Source organism: Hyla sarda, chromosome 6 (assembly GCF_029499605.1).
Source record: "Hyla sarda isolate aHylSar1 chromosome 6, aHylSar1.hap1, whole genome shotgun sequence".
Taxonomy (NCBI): domain Eukaryota; kingdom Metazoa; phylum Chordata; class Amphibia; order Anura; family Hylidae; genus Hyla; species Hyla sarda.
This window is the reverse complement of record NC_079194.1, coordinates 283,597,602-283,613,942: the sequence shown is the minus strand read 5'-3', so window position 1 is coordinate 283,613,942 and position 16,341 is coordinate 283,597,602. Positions and strand designations below refer to the sequence as shown.

Below are 16,341 nucleotides of genomic sequence, written 5' to 3'. Positions count from 1 at the left end.
AAACTACAACCCCCACCATGCTGGCTGTCCAGGCATGGTGGGAGTAGTAATTTTGCAACAGCTAGAGAGCCATGGTCGGGGGTAGGGCTACACTGATGTTAACATAAATGAGTTTAATTACTTCTGCTTTAGGGCAGTAGTGTATAACCGCACTGTGTAGACAAGGCTTAAGCCAGTGTTTCCCAACCGGGGGGCCTCCAGCTGTTGCAAAACTACAACTCCCAGCATGCCCAGACAGCCAAGGGGTTGTCTTAATGTTAAAGGGGTACTCCGGAGGGGGGGGGGGAATCAACTGGTTCCAAAAAGTTAAAACAGATTTCTAAATTAATTCTATTTAAAAATCCTAATCCTTCCAGTACTTTTGATAGGAAGTTTTGTAGTTCTTTCCATTCTGACCCCAGTGCTCTCTGCTGCCACCTCTGTCCATGTCAGGAACTGTCCAGAATAGGAGCAAATCCCCGTAGCGAACAGACAGTTCCTGACATGAACAGAGGTGGCAGTAGAGAGCACTGGGGGTCAGACTGGAAAGAACTACACAACGACAGCAGCTGATAAGTACTGGGAGGATTAAGATTTTTTTAATAGAAGTCATTTACAAATTGGTATAACTTTCTGGCACCAGTTAATTTGGGAAAAAAAAATGTTTTCCACCGGAGTACCCCTCTAAAGAGCAATGGGTAAAATCCATGGCAAATACGGAATAAAATGGTGGTTGGGGAGGGGGTTGGAAAAATTCATGCCCATGCAATGTTTATCAACCAGGGTGGCCCCCATAACATCAGTCACATGGTTCTCTCCCCCTATAGGGATGCATTACAGTGTGTGTATATATATATATATAGCCCCAATAACATCAGTCACATGGTACTCTCCCCCTATAGGGATGCATTACAGTGTGTGTGTGTGTATATATATATATATATAGCCCCCATAACATCAGTCACATGGTTCTCTCCCCCTATAGGGATGCATTACAGTGTGTGTATATATATATATATATATATATATATAGCCCCCATAACATCAGTCACATGGTTATCTCCCCTATAGGGATTCATTACAGTGTGTATATATATATATATATATATATATATATATATATGGCCCCCATAACATCAGTCACATGGTTCTCTCCCCCTATAGGGATGCATTACAGTGTGTGTGTGTGTGTGTATATATATATATATATATATATATATATATATAGCCCCATAACATCAGTCACATGGTTATCTCCCCTATAGGGATTCATTACAGTGTGTGTGTATATATATATATATATATATATATATATATATGGCCCCCATAACATCAGTCACATGGTTATCTCCCCTATAGGGATTCATTACAGTGTGTGTATATATATATATATATATATATATATATATATATATATAGCCCCCATAACATCAGTCACATGGTTCTCTCCCCTCTAGGGATGCATTACAGTGTGTATATATATATTTATATATATGTCCCCCATAACATCAGTCACATGGTTATCTCCCCTATAGGTATTCATTACAGTGTGTATATATATATATATATATATATATATATATATATATATGGCCCCCATAACATCAGTCACATGGTTCTCTCCCCCTATAGGGATTCATTACAGTGTGTGTATATATATATATATATATATATATATATATATATGGCCCCCATAACATCAGTCACATGGTTCTCTCCCCCTATAGGGATTCATTACAGTGTGTATATATATATATATATATATATATATATATATGTCCCCCATAACATCAGTCACATGGTTCTCTCCACTCTAGGGATGCATTACAGTGTGTATATACATATATATGGCCCCCATAACCATGGTTCTCTCCCCTCTAGGGATGCAATACAGTGTATATATATATATATATATATATATATATATATATATATACATATATATGGCCCCCATAACCATGGTTCTCTCCCCTCTAGGGATGCATTACAGTGGGATCTCTGCTCTGCACACATGGCACTTGCAGAAGGCTTCTTGCTCCAGTCTGTGGTTACATAACCGGGATGAGACGGAGCAGGTGGCTATTGCCGGGCACGGAGGGGCGGGGTCCTCAAAAGGCGCAGGGTTGCCCTATATGTCCTAATAAGGGCATGTAGGCTGCGGGGGCGTGGCCTGAGCGCGTCACCCGGCGCGAGAAGGGAGGTGGGGTTACCCTGGCGCCTGACGCTTCCTTTTTTGGAAGCGCTAAACCTTCCCCGGGCGGCGCCTGCGCACTGGGCGTCCGTTCGCACACTGGGCGGAGGTGGAGTATTAGGGGCGTGGCCTCTACTGGTGAACGCTTTTGTGTGGCCATTGTTATGACAGTGCCCGGGCTTGTTCTGTATACCGCTGTGTGTGCGTTGTTATTCTGCAAGTATGCTGGGTATAGAGAAGCGTTATAATGAGCATACAGTGACGCCTATCTGTCAATAAGGCCAGGGCTGCACTGCGACTTTTTTTTTTTTGTAAGGGTACAGTTCACACATACAGGATTTTCTGCATATTTTCTGCAGCTGAGTTTGATACCCATTGAAGTTAACGGCAAAACCAGCTTCATAAAATATGCAGCAGATTCTGTACACGTGAACGTACCCTAAGGCTGTATTCACACTGTTGAGGGTTTTAATTGCAGTTCTTTCGAATACAAAGAAAGGGAAATGGAGGACAGACTTGGAGTTTTTCAGATCCATTCATTTGTATTAAGTAATTGCAATAAAAAAAATTTAAAACCCGAATGTGTGAACACAACCTTGGCCTAAAAGGTTGATCTAAACCAGAACTAAGGTTCAACTGCAAGACTACAACTCCCAGCATGCCCAGATGGCCAAGATCTCCAAATTGTGGATCCCCGGATGTTGCAAAACTACAACTCCCAGCATGCCCGGACAGCCGTTGGCTGTCCGGGCATGCTGGGAGTTGTAGTTTTGCAACAGCTGAAGATCCACAGTTTGGAGAGCTTGGCCGTCTGGGCATGCTGGGAGTTGTAGTTTTGCAGTTTATCCTTACTTCTGATTTAGGCTGCGTTCACACGGCCGTCTAGACTCGTCCTGTTCTTCTCCCGTTAAAAAACCCCCAAAAAACTTACAATATCGGATGCAAAAGGATGTTATCCGTTTGGATCCGTTATTGTTCAGTTGATAAACAAGAAAAAACATTTTTTTTTTTGTTCTGAGCATGCTCAGAAGTAAAAACGAATCAAAAACGGATTGAAAAAACGGACGCAAACGGAGGAAATTAAAGGCTCATCCGTTTTCCATAGACTTCAATGTTAAACTTACTATATCCGTTGTTTTTTGACAGAAGAAAAAAAATACTGCATGTGCCGTTTTTTCTGCCGTCAAAAAAACGGAAATGAGTGCAGACGGGTACAAACGGATGTAAACGGATTGTAGAAAAATCCCATAGACATGAATGGGATTTTTTTTAACCCCTTAAGGACACAGCATTTTTCTGTTTTTGCACTTTCGTTTTTTCTCCCTACATTTTAAAAAATCATAACCCTTACGATTTTGCACCTAAAAATCCATATGATGGCTTATTTTTTTGTGCCACCAATTCTACTTTATAATGATATCAGTCATTGTACCCAAAAATATACGGCGAAACGGAAAAAAAATCATTGTGCGACAAAATGGAATAAAAAAAACACCATTTTGTAACTTTTGGGGGCTTCCGTTTCTACGTAGTACATTTTTCCGTAAAAATTACACCTTTTCATTATTCTGTAGGTCCATACGGTTACAATGATCCCCTACTTATATAGGTTGGATTTTGTCGCACTTCTGGAAAAAATCATAACTACATGCAGGAAAATTTATACGTTTAAAATTGTCATCTTCTGACCCCTATAACGTTTCTTATTTTTCCGTGTACGGGGCGGTATGAGGGCTAATTTTTTGCGCCGTGATCTGAAGTTTTTATCAGTACCATTTTTGCATTGATCGCTTTTTATAAAATTTTTATGGTATAAAAAGTGACCAAAAATACACTATTTTGGAATTTTTTTTGCGCGTACGCCATTGACCGTGTGGTTTAATGAATGATATATTTTTTTATAGTTCGGACATTTACGCATGCGGCGATACCACATATGTATATTTTTATTTTTATATACACAGTTTTGTTTTTTTTCATGGGAAAAGGGGGGTGATTCAAACTTTTATAATGGAAGGGGTTAAATCATCCTTATTAACTTTTTTTTAACTTTTTTTTTTTTTTGGCAATGTTACAGCCCCCATAGGGGGGTATAACATGCAGTACATTGATTCAATACACTGATCAATGCCATTGCACTGCATTGATCAGTGTTATCGGCGGTTGATTGCTCAAGCCTGGATTTCAGGCTTGAAGCAATCAATCGTTGATCGGACACGCAGGAGGCAGGTAAGACACCGATCTGCTGCGTCCTAGCTGATCGGGACATTGCAATTTTACCACGATGATCCCGATCAGCCCTACTGAGCGGCCGGGAAGCTTTCACTTTCACTTTAGACGCGGTGATCAACTTTGATCGCTGCGTCTAAAGAGTTAATGCCGGACATCTGCCTTAACTGCGATGTCCGGCATTAGCCACGGGTCCTGGCTGCTGGTTATGATGCGAGCTCTGCTCCTGAGCTCGCTTCATAACCCTCCCGTGCCGCAGCGCCGTTTAGAAAAGGCGTTTAGCGACAAGGGGTTAAATCCATTTACAGCCTGCAAGAACGGAACCAAAACGGGGATAAAAAACAGGGACAGACGCCTGTGTGAACGCACCCTAAGTATCTGGCATCCAGGCATCTGGCATCGTCAGTTTCCGGAGGTGTCAATAAGAAAATGTTACTCATAATATACGGCTTCATACGCACAAAACCCATGTCCCTCAATTCACGCTGCTAAACCTCCATCCGGAGATATTTAGGGAGGAGATTCTGTCTACAGCTAGGGGGCGCCAAAGAAATCCATCAACAGTACGACTGTGCAAACTCACTGTCTACCATAGAGTGCAATGCAATCTGCTGGAATTCTGCCAAAAAGAATGAACACGTTCATTCATTTAGCGGGTCCTTAATCTGGAATTTTCACTGCGGAAATTCTGCAATATGAACTGTGCTGCAGAATCCCATAGGAAATAATGGGGCTCTGCTGCAAGCGGAATTCCATGGGCAAAAAGCAGAATCCCGCCAACGGAAAGTATGTCCGCCCAAAGAATGAACATTGTCGCTACATGACTGCATTGCCACCTTTATTTTTATTTAATTTATTTATTCTTTCCATGAAGAAACAAAAACTATATAAAAGAAAGAAGATATAAGAGGAAAAAAATAATCTTTAGAGACGGCGCCTGTCCGTGCGGTCCTGCTGCCGCACTGGTTTAGTGTCCGCTGTGTGAACGAGCTCTACAGTGACAATAGTCTCACAGCCACAGTCTTTTTTTATTTTATTCTTTCAGTTTTCTGTTTCACCGTAGGTACAAAACAATGAAAAAATCAACAATTGTGCTTTAGATGCTTTCTCGGCCAAGCCCAACAAAGGGGTGTAGTGTAAATGGTCCTTTCTACAAGCCTTGTATAAGTCAATAGTAAATAGAACAAAAGGTTTGTAAGATATCTTATCAGAGAAAATGGTCTCTTTTTCCTCTTAAAGGGGTACTCCGGTGGAAAACATAATTTTTATTTTTTTTCAAATTAACTGGTGCCAGAAAGTTGAACAGATATGTAAATTAGGCTGCATTCACACCACGTTTTTGCAATACAGTTCCCGTATCAGGTTTTTGATGAAAAACGGATTCCTCAAAACCTGACTAAACTGTATCAAAACGTGTGTACAAATTTCAACCCATATACAGTTAAAAACCGTATACGGTTTGCAAAATGATGTCCGGTTGCAACCGTTTTGTAAGAAAAAAATGTATACGTTTTTAACTTTTCACTCCATTTTGAATAAAGTTTCACTTGTTTGATTGAAATTCCCCCCAAAAAAACTGTGCAAAGTAAAAAACCGGATGGAACCGTACGCACATACATTTCTGTACGGTTCCCATTGACTCCCATGTTAAAAAAAAAAACGTATACGGTTTAATGCAGTTTTTCACCCGGACCACAAACCGTGGTAGACTACGGGTTTTGGGTACAGGTGAAAAACTGTACAAAACCGTATGGGCTGCAAAACGGACACAACCTGATGCATCTTTTGGCATACGGTTTTCAATACAGTTCCGTACGGTTTTCACATTGAAAACGTATACGAGAACTGTATTGCAAAAACGTGGTGTGAATGCAGCCTTACTTATTTTAAAATATCTTAATCCTTCCAGTACTTATCAGCTGCTGTATGCTCCAGAGGTAGTTGAGTTGTTCTTTCCAGTCAGACCACAGTGCTCTCCACCTCTGTCCATGTCAGGAACTGTCCAGAGCAGGAGAGGTTTTCTATGGGGATTTGCTCCTACTCTGGACAGTTCCTGACATGGACAGAGATGGCAGCAGAGGGCACTGTGGTCAGACAGAAAAGAACAATTCAACTTCCTCTGTAGCATACAGCAGCTGATAAGTACTGGAAGGATTAAGTTTTAATGTTTATAAAACTTCCCTGGTGTTTTTAGAAGGGTGGTGAACTGTGGTGGTCTAGAGTTTGAAGAAGAAATTAAAGGGGTACGCTGGTAGCCCAGAAAGTTATAAAGATCTGCGAATTACTTCTATTTAAAAATCTTAATCCTTCCAGTACTTATCAGCTGCTGTATACTACAGAGGTAAATATTATATACACTGCTGAAAAAAATTAAGGGAACACTTAAACAACACAATGTAACTCCAAGTCAATGACACTTCTGTGAGATCACACTGTCCACTCAGGAAGAACACTGATTGACAATCAATTTCACATGATGTTGTGCAAATGGAACAGACAACAGGTGGAAATTATAGGCAATTAGCAAGACACCCCCAATAAAGGGGTGGTTCTGCAGGTGGTGACAACAGACCACTTCTCAGTTCCTATGCTTCCTGTCTGATGTTTTGGTCACTTTTGAATGCTGGCGATGCTTTCACTCTAGTGGTAGCATGAGACGGCGTCTACAACCCACACAAGTGGCTCAGGCAGTGCAGCTCATCCAGGATGGCACATCAATGCGAGGTGTGGAAAGAAGGTTTGCGGGGTCTGTCAGTGTAGTGTCCAGAGCATGGAGGCTCTACCAGGAGACAGGCCAGTACATCAGGAGACGTGGAGGGCAACAACCCAGCCTGTAGTGCAGTTTTCCACTGTGATTTTGAGTGTGACTCCATATCCAGACCTCCATGGGTTGATAAATTTGATTTCCATTGATAATTTTTGTGTGATTTTGTTGTCAGCGCATTCAACTATGTAAAGACGAAAGTATTTCATACGATTAGTTCATTCATTCAGATCTAGGATGTGTTATCTTAGTGTTCCCTTTATTTTATTGAGCAGTGTATATAGATCTTTCCAGTCTTGTCCACAGTGCTCTCTGCTGCCACCTCTGTCTATATCAGGAACTGTCCAGAGCAGGAGAAAATCCCCATAGCAAACCTCTCCTTCTCTGGACAATTCCTGACACGGACAGAGGTGTCAGCAGAGAGCACTGTGGTCAGACTGGAAAGAACTACACAAATTCCCATGGATCATACAGCATCTGATAAGTACTGGAAGGATTAAGATTTTTTTTAATACTGTAGAAGTAATTTACAAATCTGTGTAACTTTCCGGCACCAGTCGATTTAAAAACATTAGTTTTTTTGTCCACCAGAGAACCCCTTTAATAGCCGGATCAGCTTAGTGTGTCCTTATCATGTAGTTACTGCAGTGTTTCCCAACCAGGGTGCCTAAAGCTGTTGTGAAACTACAACTCCTAGCATGCCCGGACAGCCTTTGGCTGTCCGGGCATGCTAAGGGTTGTAATTTTGCAACAGCTGGAGGCACCCCGGTTGGAAAGCGCTGAGTTACTGCATTATATTTAACTAGACAAGTTAGGTCGGTGTCACATGACCTGGTGCTTTACTTCTCAGGATGAGTCCTGACCTTCGGTCGGGCTGGGACTTGCAGTTGTAATGCGGACAAGTGATTGAGACAAAAGGCCTAAACGTTTCCCCAGTCATGTGATTCCCCCATATTGCTCTGTAATGCTTATCCTGCACTATTCTTTTAATGTCTTGTTATGATTTTGAGGACACATGCCCACACCTACACAGCTCTGCTGTGCCCACGTACACACACTCAGCTCTGCTACGCACAAATTGATTTTAATAAAGACACAATACAAAGCTCCACTGTTGCGTCTCCTCCCGACATGTGACTGATCACATGACTCTGACATCATGGAAGGTCCTGCAGAAGAACTTTCATCTCGGGTAAGCTTCCTCTTGCAAACTTTTCTTGAAGTCGAAAAACTTTACGCCATGTGCGCATCACATCCATCACACAGATCAGAGCCAGGCAGGTGGAGGAACAGAACTGCGCAGCCATAAGTTGCTTTATAGCAGTGTTTCCTAACCAGGGTGCCTCCAGCTGTTGCAAAACTACAACTTCTAGCATGCCCGGACAGCCAAAGGCTGTCCGGGCATGCTAGCAGTTGTAGTTTAGCAACAGCTGGAGGCACCCTGGATGGGAAAACACTGCTATATAGGATCACCCTGACTGTAAAGTATATGGGTGCATAACGTTAAGAAATGTTTTTCCGTTTGGACATTCCGTGCACTACAGCGTCGATTCAGTCGGCGCAAGGACCTTTCGGATATGCGCCATCACAATTGGCGGCAATGCATATCCAAGCAATTACTCCGCTCTTCCTCTACACAGGTCTTGATAAATCTCCCCCCATTGGCTCTTTTAGGCTTTTATTTCTACATATTGGGGGACATGTATCATTATTTGTGTATGGTAGAAGCATTTTACCCCTTTTCCCGAATTCTAAATTATGTGCAGAAGCGCTAAATTTATCAATCAAGTGCAATGAGCTTCATAAATTGCGGGTAAATGTAGTCATCTCCTAAATCCACTCTTTGGAAAATAGAATCAATGATTTAGAGCATCTTGCTACGTTAAGTCCAAGATGGCTTATATTTGCGCAAAAAAAACAGCTCTTGCGGCAAAATTTTTGGTGTAAAAAAAAAAAAAGTACGCAGTTAATAAATCCATGTGTACTATAGATGTCACTCCAAGGTACCCCGATTCAGCCACATCTGGAGGACATGCTCTACCAAAAAAATTGCGCAAAAAAAGGGCTTGCGCAAAATTTTGCGGAAAAAAAATACACACAAAACAGGGGTAAAATCTTTGATACATGTCCCCCCTTGAATCCATTCATGTTCCCATTACACAATAGGAAATTAGAACTGTACACCTATTTGTTGCTATGAGCAGCTGAGAATATATGCATCTTTATTACAGTGTTTCCCAACCAGGGTGCCTACAGCTGCTGCAAAACTACAACTCCCAACATACCCGGACAGCCAAAGGCCCTTTTGATTAAGGGTCGGAACACACCATGATTTGGCCCCCGTTAATCGTAACCGACGGGAAAACGGGAAGCTGACGTAAACTGTTAACGGGCGCAGCGGATCTCATTCAATTCTATGGAGTCACATTGTGCGCTATTTCAAAAGTGCAACAGCCCCTGTGTGCGCTTAAAATAGCGCATATGTCCCGAACAGAGTCACTAGGGGTGATTCCGTTCGGCAGCAGAAGTGAATGGAGTGCGCTAGTGCTGGGCGGTATGACCAAAAATGTGTATCACGGTATTTTTCAAACTTATGGCGGTTCCACAGTATTTGTCGTTATTTTTTTTTCTCCACTTATTTCCCCTAATTCCCCCCCCCCCCCCTCGAATGAATTATCAGCCGCAGTGTGCTGGGGCACTAATAATACATGACCCGCGGGCGCTGCTCTGCTTTCCCCCCCCACCGAATGAACTTATCAGCTGCAGCGCTGTCCCACATAGGGGAACTAATCAGGTTACCCCGCAGACGCTGCTCTCCTTCTCCTCCTGTGAGCCGCAGCGCTGGAAACTTCTGACCAGAAGTTCTGCAGCGCCCACGGCCCACTGGCTTTCTGCGCTTGCAGGGGGAGGTGACAGCTTCCATTCTCCGAACAGAAGTCCTGCGCCTGCGGCTCACAACTCATCAATTTCCAGCGCCGCGGCTCACAACTCATTCATTTCCAGTGCCGCGGCTCACAGAAGGAGAGCAGCGCCTGCGGGTAGCATGATTAGTCCCCCCGATGTGGGGACAGCGCTGCAGCTGATAGGTCATTCATTCGAGGGGGGTAGGCGCCCGACCGGTATTGCGGTATAGGGAAAAATTCATATCGTACAGAAAAAAAACACACCGGTATTCGGTATGAACCGGTATACCACCCAGTAGGGATCGACAGATTATCGGTTGGGCCAATAATCGCGATTTTGGACATTATCGGTATTGGCAATTACCTTGCCGATATGCTGATAATGCCCCGCCCCCCGCTTTAAATCATTGATCTGCAACGGCTTCTGCCCCGCCGGGGGGGGGGGGGTGTGTGTGTGTGTGTGAAATAGCCGATAACTTATACCGGAATATCGGTATAAGTTATCGGCTATCGGCCCGAAAGGTGACAGATTATCGGTATCGGCCCTAAAAAAACGATATCGGTTGATCCCTACCGCCCAGCACTAGGGTGCGCTGCTCCTGTTAACAGTATAGATCGGCTTCCCATTTTCGGTGGGATGCCGACGGATACGATTAACAGGAGTCAAAACGTAGTGTGTTCCAACCCTTATGGGCGCAGATGGAAGGTTGACATTTCTTGGTTTCCTTCTGCGCTGGCATGCCCCCTGGGTCAAAGGGCACAGCTGCAGCACAAGTAACAGATGCCTGGAGCTGTGTGATGGTCCGCACGTGCCCAGCGGGGGGCAGGGTTGGCCAAACCGTAAGTACGCCGCTGCACAGGGGGCGGGTGCTTCTCCCACTAATTGCGTACAAACAAGACCACACCCACACGCCATGTCCAATAGGTGCATGATATCGCAGCAACATCAGTCACATGAAGCAGCTATTGAACAATGCTTTTTTTATAAACTTCTCCACCAAAAAAGGTTCCCTACTGTGCAGGAAGCCATAAATGATGATCCTGTCACAGATTGATAGTGTTTAGGTTCCTCTTCCTGGTTGCCTACAGTTGTTGTTTTCTTTTTTTTCTCTTCCTACATCCGTGTTAGTAGTCATTCTGCGTAGTCACTCGCGTACCTTTATATGGGAAGTTGTGTAGATTGTAGGCAGCTGACTGTAGAGCAGTGTTTCCAAACCAGGGTGCCTTCAGCTGTTGCAAAACTACAGCACCCAGCATGCCCGGACAGCCAACGGCTGTCCGGGCATGCTGGGAGTTGTAGTTTTGCAACAGCTAGAGGCACCCTGGTTGGGAAACACTGTTGTTGAGCTTAGTGGCCAGTTAAACCAGTCCAGGATCCAGTAGCCAGACAAAAAGTATCCTTATAGACATAACAAAGTTATACCAGCTGCACATACACAAAGTTAGGCCTCGTTCACATCTGCGCAGCACGTAACACATCCTTGCCGTTTTTTTTTATTGTGTTGCTCTGCTCCTATGACTGAGCGGAACAGCTCCGGTGAAGTGAACACTTATTTGGAGGAACTTGGCTCGTGAGGCAGTGGTGTCATTTCTAAAACCTTGTTGTTGAACAGTACACCCTTCTGAACTTTGAGCATTAAAGGGGTATTCCGGTGTAATTTTCTTTTTTTTTTAAATCAACTGGTGCCAAAAAGTTAAACAGATTTGTAAATTACTTCTATTTAAAAATCTTAATCCTTCCAGTAGTTATCAGCTGCTGTATGCTCCACAGGAAGTTTTTTTTTTTTTTTGTATTTATTTTCTGTCTGACCACAGTGCTCTCTGCTGACACCTCTGTCCGTGTCAGGAACTGTCCAGAGCAGGAGCAAATCCCCATAGCAAACCTATCCTGCTCTGGACAGTTCCTGATACGGACAGAGGTCACTGTGGTCATACAGAAAGGAAATTAAAAAATAAATTAAAAAAAGAACTTCCTCTGGAGTATACAGCAGCTGGTAAGTACTGGAAGGATTAAGATTTTTAAATAGAAGTAATTTACAAATCTGTTTAAAGGGGTTATCCAAGAAAAACCGCCCAGTTTAGAAGAGGTTTGCTATGGGGATTTGCTTCTAAACTGGGCGGTTCCCGAGACACGTGTCATCAGAGAGCACTTAGACAGAAAAGAACAACTCAACTTCAGAAGCTCAGAAGTACTGAAAGGATTAAGATTTTTTAAGAGAAGTAATTTACAAATCTGTTTAACTTTCTGGAGCCTGTTGATATATATATATATATATATATATATATATATATATATATATATATAAAAAATTTTTTTCCTGGAATACCCCTTTAACTTTCTGGCACCAGTTGATCTAAGATAAAATGTTTTCCAGGGGAGTACCCCTTTAAACTGAGACACCCAATATGATCCGTTGACACCAGTATAGAGACAGTGGAGGACTTCATGTGCTGAGCTGAAAAGACAAACAAACCATAAAAAGAGTAAATATAAAAATCGTATTAATGCATCATAGTGAGGCTAGATTTTGGACATTGCATGACTTTATTGTTAAAGAGTAACTCTGGCCCTGCTCTCCTGCCCGTTCTGTGGAGAGAGGCGGCCTACGCTGAGAGGTCGGGGTCATGAAGCGTACCTACCATACGACGCCAAGCAAGTTCCCGTGCACGGTTCCTGTTGATTCGAAAAGGGCTTGTGCGTGGAACTCGATGGGCGTCATATCCTCGCAGCCCGACTACCAAGCGCGTGCACTGACTCTCTACACCGAACGCTGCAGAATGGTTGTCCAGAGCAATGGAGTTATGCTTTAAAGGGGTACTCCGCTGCCCCAGCGTTCTGAACGTTTTGTTCTGTATGCTTGGAGCGGGCGGCGGGGGTTGTGACGTCATGGCCACACCCCTTGTGTCATCACGCCACGCCACCTCAATGCATGTCTAAGGGAGGGGTATCATGACAACCACGCCCCCTTATATAGACTTGCATTGAGAGGACGTGACGTGATGACCCCTGGTGCCAGCACCCAGAGTTCTTAATGAACATCGGGTGCTGCACAGAGATCGCTGGGGTCCGAGAGGCAGGACCCCCGCGATCAGACATCTTATCCCCGTCCTTTGGATAGGGGATAAGATGTCTAGGGGCGGAGTAACCCTTTAAGTGTGGGGTCACACATGCCGTATTTCCTGCTGTGTGTTTTTTACCTATTAAAGTCAATGGATAACAAAATCAGCTGCAGAAAATACGCAACAAAATACAGCACGTGTGTCCTTACCCTAAGGGGAACGTTCACACGAGTGGATTTACTTGTAACCTCACAGCTTGTTTCCCATATGCAGTCCTGATTGATGGCAATGTAGTCTGATACAACTATCATTTATACACAACCGCAATGACATGGGCATTATATATATATATATATATATATATATATATATATATATTATATTATAATATATATATATATGTATAATTAAAAATAAAACACTGCAATAAAACTTGAAATTACCACAGGCATACTAAGATTTTGGTAAAAATAAATATCTTCTAATTCCTTAAAAGATTCTTTGTTTATTTCCGCAGCTGCTGGCGATGTCTGTATAAACCTGCGGGCTCTACAATTCCCGGCTTCAGGTAATGGGGAGCAAGGCCACTAACCCTCCCCTGTTCTCTAACTCTGCATTATAGACTCTTATTGGTTCGGCATTTACTTCTGCGTAGAAGGTCATATATTCTACGCTATTTAGTTTGCTTTGTATACAGGGCATTACATGCTGCATAGAATGACAAAAACAGGGATGACTATGTCTGTAACCATTCTTAAAACTCTCTCTTTGGGTTGCTTCAAATGAAGGAAGTGATTATCGTAATAACATTGAACGATTCACCTGCTTTTCTGTTGCAAGAAGTGGCACTTTTGCCTAGACCCTTCTTTCCCATAAATATGTTGTTTCTTGCCACCTTGAAGTTTTAGTTAAATAGTCACTCTCATTAAAACTAATTTTTGCTATTGCACTCCTTATGTTAAAGGGGTAATCCCGTGGTAAACTTTTTTTTTTTTTTTATCAACTGGTGCCAGAAAGTTAAACAGATTTGTAAATTACTTCTATTAGAAAATCTTAATCTTTCCAGTACTTTTTAGGGTCTGTATGCTAAAGAGGAAATGGTTTTCTTTTTGGAACACAAAGTTCTCTGCTGACATCATGACCACAGTGCTCTCTGCTGACATCTCTGTCCATTTTAGGAACTGTCCAGAGCAGCATATGTTTGCTATGGGGATTTTCTCCTGCTCTGGACAGTTCCTAAAATGGACAGAGATGTCAGCAGAGAGCACTGTGCTCATGATGTCAGCAGAGAGCTCTGTGTTCCAAAAAGAAAACCATTTCCTCTGTAGTATTCAGCAGCTGGAAGTACTGGAAGGATTAAGATATTTTAATAGAAGTAATTTACAAATCTGTTTAACTTTCTGGCACCAGTTGATTTAAAAAAAAATAAAAATAAAAGTTTTCCACGGGAGTACCCCTTTAAATAAAAAAATCTTTCTAATGTACTTTGTTAAAAAAAAATGAAGTTTATTATGTGTTACTTGTGTTTAAAAAAGCTGCTACTAGGTGTCTCCCTACTTGTCCAGAGCACATTTCCCCTCCATCTCTTGCACAGACTTTAGACTCCTGATGTCCTGGCAGAAGTCCAAAATCAGGAAATGCTGGGGGGGAGGGGGGGGGAGGTGTGCAGCCTTAGACAATCATAGCTCATCTCACACTGAACTGCTCTGGGCTGTGTGTAGCAGAGTGAGGGAGGAAGTTCTTGCCTGTATGGCTTCAGATGATGTCACGCCTGCTGGGGAACGCCCCTTCCCAGTCTGTGACTGAGACTGAGCAGAAAATACAGAGCAATATCAAGGTAGAAAACTAAAAAAAAGATAAAAAATAAAGGCAAGGGGTGGTTTATCATGATGGGGGCAGTGAACTGGAAGGATTATAAGATTTAACAAGATCATGAGAGGTACTCTTTAAAGTGTACCTATCATTGTAAAAACTTGGCTAACAATACTGACTTAAAGGGGTATTCCAGGCCAAAACTTTTTTTTATATATCAACTGGCTCCGGAAAGTTAAACAGATTTGTAAATTACTTCTATTAAAAAATCTTAATCCTTCCAATTGTTATTAGCTTCTGAAGTTGAGTTGTTGTTTTCTGTCTAACTGCTCAATGATGACTCACGTCCTGGGAGCTGTGCAGTTCATATTCTCCCATCATGCACAGCTCCCGGGACGTGACATCATCATTGAGCAGTTAGACAGAAAACTTCAGAAGCTAATAACTATTGGAAGGATTAAGATTTTTTAATAGAAGTAATTTAGAAATCTGTTTAACTTTCCGGAGCGAGTTGATATATAAAACAAAGTTTTGGCCTGGAATACCCCTTTAACCTCTTAAGGACCCAGGACGTATGAGTACGTCCTGAATCCCGGTCCTGCGATATAATGCAGGGTCACACGGTGACCCCGCATCATATCGCGGCGGGCCCGGCATCATAGTGAAGCCGGGGACCCGCCTCTAATAGCGCGTGGCACTGATTGCGGTGCCGCACGCTTTTAACCCTTTAGCCGCGCGCTCAAAGCTGAGCCACGCGGCTAAAAGTGAAAGTAAAAAGTGCCGGTTAGCTCAGGGAGCTGTTCGGGATCGCCACGGTATAATCCCGGTATCCCGAACAGCTGTAGCTCAGGAGGAAGGTCTCTTACCTTCTCCTGCTCTGTCCGATCGCCGATTGAATGCTTCAAGCCTGAGATCCATCGCCGAAAACACTGATTGATCCATTCCTATGGAGATGGATCAATCAGTGGTAAAGATCAGTAAATGCAATGTTATAGCCCCCCCTGGGGGCTATAATATGTCATAAGAAAAGTGTAAAAAAAAATCATTAACCCTTTCAATTATCCCTTCCCCTAATAAAAGTTTGAATCACCCGGCATTTCCAAGAATAAAAAAAAACACAGTGTAAATAAAAATAAACATATGTGGTATCGCCGCGTGCGGAAATGTCCGAATTATAAAAATATATCGCTTTTTAAACCGCATGTTCAATGGTGTACGCGCAAAAAAATTCCCAAGTCCAAAATAGCGCATTTTTTATCACTTTTTATGCCACAAAAAAGTGAATAAAAAGTGATCAAAAAGTCTGATCAGAACAAAAATGGTACCGACAAAAACTTCAGATCACGGCGCAAAAAATTAGCCCTCATAGCGCCCTGAACACAGAAAAATAAAAAAGTTATAGG

The 16,341-nt window shown here is 42.7% G+C and overlaps 1 protein-coding gene across 1 annotated transcript in view; it reads left to right on the top strand.

The window, feature by feature from the left end:
* The window catches only part of MUS81 (MUS81 structure-specific endonuclease subunit), a 123,848-nt gene that overhangs the window by 27,018 nt on the left and 80,489 nt on the right, over positions 1–16,341 (top strand). Inside the window, exon 3 of the mRNA XM_056527520.1 lies at positions 13,644–13,694. The gene's annotated coding sequence lies outside the window, so the exon portion shown is untranslated. The remainder of the gene's footprint in view (positions 1–13,643; positions 13,695–16,341) is intronic.